Raw genomic sequence first — 5,000 nt, forward strand, 5'->3', positions numbered from 1 at the left:
TCCTTTTGTGTTCTTCATTCATCGATCTTATTTTTTTTGTTTTGTTGAAGTGCACTAGGTTAAAATCGTGCACCCAGCTCCAAAAAAAAAAAAAAAAAAGACATCAGAACAGAATTAGCAAAAAAGAAAAAAAAAATTGTTTGTAGTTTCAATTCTCTCAGACTAGAATATCGTTTTCTTTTGTCCTCTTCCTTTGATTTAGTGTTTCTATCATATTTTCTTGCCGTTGATATTTGTAAAAACACTACAAGTGATGCGAACCCCAATCGACACGCTTTGAGACCCAACAAAAATATTGAAATATTTACCCAAGAAAGCTAAAATTCAGATTTATGATAGAAACACTGACCCAACGTTTATAATCGAAACGTGAACCAAAGGTATAAGTTGACCTTGACCCAATGATTATAAAGAATCACGAACCAATGGTATAAAGTTTGAATGCCACAAGGAAGAATCCTTGATAAGTTCACAGTTCTTGAAGAACCAAAAGAGAGCAAAGCCTCACCTTTTTTATTTTTATTCAATAATATTATTAAAAACGTTTACAAACTTCAGAGCCTATTTAAGGGCTCCATAAAACTTGACAGACAAAAAAATACATTATTAAATAACTCCTAATTGATACCTTACCATATCAGGAATCAAATTTGACCTAAAAAGCATTAAATGCATCTAAAAACAAGGAAATAAATCACCTAAACCTAAAATAACGTTTTTACATAAAAATACCAAAAATAATAAATTACAATAACTAAACAGTAAATTGTGTCCTACATCAGACCCTTCCACTTGAAACAAACTCGTCCTCGAGTTCATCTTTGAAATCTGAAATCTTCCGCTCCAAATAAACAAATGCTTTGAATGCTTTAATGACTTGATTCGGTTGTGAAACTTGAATCCTTCATAAAGTGTAGCAGAAAATTTCTTCTCATCTACTTTCAATTTATTCGCAACATCAATCAACAAAGGGTTGATAATAAAATTAAAATTTTCTACTCCAAGAAAATCAACATATTGTATAGTCATCTTTAACAAATCAACTGACACTTGAGGATTGTGAGTTGTGGACTCATCCTCATATTTGACCTCAATTGAATCTTCCACAATGTTCTCAATAATTACCATCTCTTTTTTTTTTCAAGCTTTTTTTTCACTTTTTTTTTTTGGATGATAACAGGAAACAAAAGATAAAAGGATAGATAACTGATTTTAGAACCTGTGCTCTGATACCAGATGATGCGAACCTCTATCGACACACTTTGAGACCCAACAAAAATATTGGAATATTTACCCAGGAAAGCTAAAATTCATATTTATAATAGAAACCCTGACCCAACGTTTATAATCGAAACGCGAACTAAAGGTATAAGTTGACCTTGACCCAATGATTATAAATAATCACGAACCAAAGGTATGAAGTTTGAATGGCACAAAGAAGAATCCCTGATAAGTTCATAGTTCTTGAAGAACAAAAAGAAGAGCAAAGCCTCACCTTTTCTGATTTTTATTCAATAATCTATATGAAAAACGTTTACAGACTTAAGAGCCTATTTAAGGGCTCCATTAAACTTGACAGACAGGTAAATATATTCTAAAATAACTTCCAATTGATACCTAACCATATCAGGAATCAAATTTGACCTAAAAAGTATTAAATGCACCTAAAAATAAGGAAATAAATCACCTAAACCTAAAAAACGTTTTTACATAAAAATACCAAAAATAATAAATTACAATAATTAAATAGTAAATTGTGTCCTACATCATAAACCCTATTTTTCAACTATGTAAAGCCTTTGATGAGAATCAACAAGCATTCAAGGATCCATTGCATGTTCCAGTTGGGCCTGCTACAAGAGCAAGATCCAAGAAGATCAAAGAAGCACTTAATGGGCTGATTCAAGAGATTTGGGTTGATTCTAACGCAGGACATTCCTGAAGGAAAAATTCTGGTTTTGTATCTCATACAAAACACACAGCGGAAGCAACAAACAAGGATCTATTTCATTCATGATTGATAACGTGCACAATGTAAATTTCAGAATTTAAGAACAAGATAGCGTACCTTGGTGTGGAGAAATTCAAAACAAAGATTAGAAGCACTTGGGAACACTTTTAATCTTCACTCCAATTCCACTTTACGCCCAAGATGTGTGGTCTCTCAATCAGTTTTTCAAAGGGAGAATGAAAGTGTGTCTCACACTCTTTCACACACACCGTTTCTTATTTTTTCTTTCTAACTAAAATAAAAATTCTGTATGTTTCTCCATTTATAACTAACTGATTATCTAATTGGGCTGGCCTATTAGGCCTTTCCAATTGGGCTTTAGTGTGTGGCTTGAAGTGGGACCAAAAGGGACCAATAAGACACTAGCTCCAATGGGCCTTGGGCTTTTCCGTCAACTCTTGACAAGCCCAAAGTTACCATTAATTATATTTAATACCACTATATAAATATAATTGCACTCTAGGTCTTATTAATAAATTATATCCCAAGACTTTATTATGCATGCAACCCCTTCATTAAAATATTCGTAGTAATCCAAAGTCATGAATATAGACTGCCACTTTGAAGATTACTACATCTTAATCCTTGAGTACCCGGTTTAATCCTTTATGTTATTCGTCATATATTTATGAAATCCAATTTCATAAATATATACTTTAGTAACTTCTTACTAAAGTGGTTGGGCCCAACACTCTGAATAACTAAACCCATTAAACTTATCTCAAGGGAATATATTGTATCTCCATTAAGAGACTATGAATTCCATCTTGAGAATATATATTCCATCAACACTAAATGCGGATGCCCAACATACTGAGGTTTTGACCGTAACTAATAGATCTCACTCCTGATATATCAAAACAACAATATCTCATGATCAGGTCCATTATTCTCTCAGAATTTAGAGTTGATGTAAATAGAAGTCGTGAGATTTATTATTCATTTGACAGTCGTTAGGAGAATAATAAATCTCACAGCGGCCCAGTTCAATATGTCTTAACTCTTAAAACATATCAACATACCAACTAGAAGTCTCCACTTCCATGATCAAGACAAATCATCTTAGTTGATATGTTATAGTCTTCGCAGATGAAACGCCCAATTTCATCACCGACTACGAACTAAACTTCTGAGTTTACAAAGAACTTGTGATTTATATCTTCTGTGACTTTTCACATAAATCACATACAATGCATCTCATGGACTATGATAATGTCTTAGTTCATTTATAGATAGTCTCATATAATTAAACAATTTTATTATTAAATATATGCCAATAAATTGGGTTTTAGGGCATAAACCCCAACAATTCCAAGCTTGGCCTAAAGGAAGATGAAGGTGTAATAAATTTAATTCAAGCTAATGAGGGCTGATCTGACTTAATTGGGAGTGATTTATGGCATTGATTAATGGCTGATTGACTTTCCAGCTCTATATCAATTAATGGAGATTTTTTCCTATTCTGGAGCTGCTATTTCAGGCCAAATCTACCTGAATTTAGGGATTTTATTATTTAGAATTTTTTTTAGCTATTTTCCTTGTTTTAAGGTGCATTTAATGCTTTTTAGATCAAATTTGATTCCTGATATGGTAAGGTATCAATTAGGAGTTATTTTAGAATATATTTTATTTCCTGTCAAGTTTTATGGAGCGCTTAAATAATAATCAAGGCTGATTCTGAAAAGACCAAGATGTGCTCAGATAATAAACAAGGCTTAGTCCATGTCATCAAAGCACTTGAAGAGGCAAATTAAAATACATTAAATCTAGTCATTTAGCTTGTTTGACTGTCTTTAAAAGTCCAAGAATCCAAAAAAACGTGGGAACTTGTTTTGGTTAATTTTTGTGCTGTTTTCAAAGCTGTAACTATGACTTGCCTATTCTTGGAGGGTTGTTCCAGGTATATAGATGGGTAGTACGAATTGTAAAAAGCAATTTTGGGTTTTCAGAAAAACTATTCTCCTTGTGAGGTCTTGTGTTCCTCTTGGTTCTTAAAAGAACTCATGAACTTATCAAGTTAATCTTGTGGCGTTCAAGCAACCAAACTTATCACCTTGATTCTTGAGAGTTTCTTAGGAATTCTTAGTGTGGCGTTTTCAATCCAACATAGTCTTGGTGTTTCATTTGATTAGATGACGGGTCAAGGCTCAACAAATCTTATCTAACGATCTTGGGGTTCCAAACCATCATTGTTATCGGGTTTCATCACAATTGTTGGTGAAGTTCATATCATTTGGTATCAAAGCTTTGGTTCTAAGATAAGTTTGCCTATCTTTTATTTCATTCTATTTCCTGTTCTTCACTCAAAAAAAAAAGAAAAAAAAAAGAAAAAAGAAAAGAAAATTTCTCAATCTTGTTCATCACCTTATTCAAGTTCTTGACCTTTTTGATGAGTTTTGGTTGTTTATCATTCTAAATTACTACTAGATTATTTTGAATTAGTTTTTTTAAAGTTCGATTAAGAACTAAAGAAGACACAAAAGAGTGGAAAAAGGCAAGAGTTTGTGAGACCATAAGGGGGTAAAAGTCGTTTAGAGTGAAAACACGAGTGCGAGTGTATCAATTCTTGAGTGAAACACGTGAGGGAGGGCCTGTGAGGACTCTAACTTTGTTTTGCAGATTTTAAACATGGCCAACAATCAAGAAGAAGACACAACCGAAGAACTTCGACAACCAATAGATCAGAACCTCCAAATGCAAGCACTGCTAGGGGAGATGAGGCATATGTTGAGGGCTGAAATTGAACCTATTCATGAGAGATTGGATAGGGTAGAAGCGGGAACTCCTAGAGGCCAGCAACATGACATCCACAACAGGCAGCAAGGTGGGTGTGTTCCATGGCGGAATGTTGAGGAAGAGGCGGAGTCAGAGGAGGTTGATGAGCCATATGTGAACAGAGGCAGGTTTGAGCGTGGGTATGGGAATAGAGAAGCTAGGATGGGTAGGCCTAGGAGGGATAATGATTTAGGAAACATAAAGATTAAAATCC

At 33.8% G+C, this 5,000-nt stretch overlaps 1 pseudogene; it reads left to right on the plus strand.

Moving 5' to 3' along the window:
• The window catches only part of LOC142620531 (uncharacterized), a 69,313-nt pseudogene that overhangs the window by 46,783 nt on the left and 17,530 nt on the right, over nt 1–5,000 (plus strand).

This window comes from Castanea sativa, chromosome 12, assembly GCF_040712315.1.
Source record: "Castanea sativa cultivar Marrone di Chiusa Pesio chromosome 12, ASM4071231v1".
NCBI classification, from domain to species: Eukaryota; Viridiplantae; Streptophyta; class Magnoliopsida; order Fagales; family Fagaceae; genus Castanea; species Castanea sativa.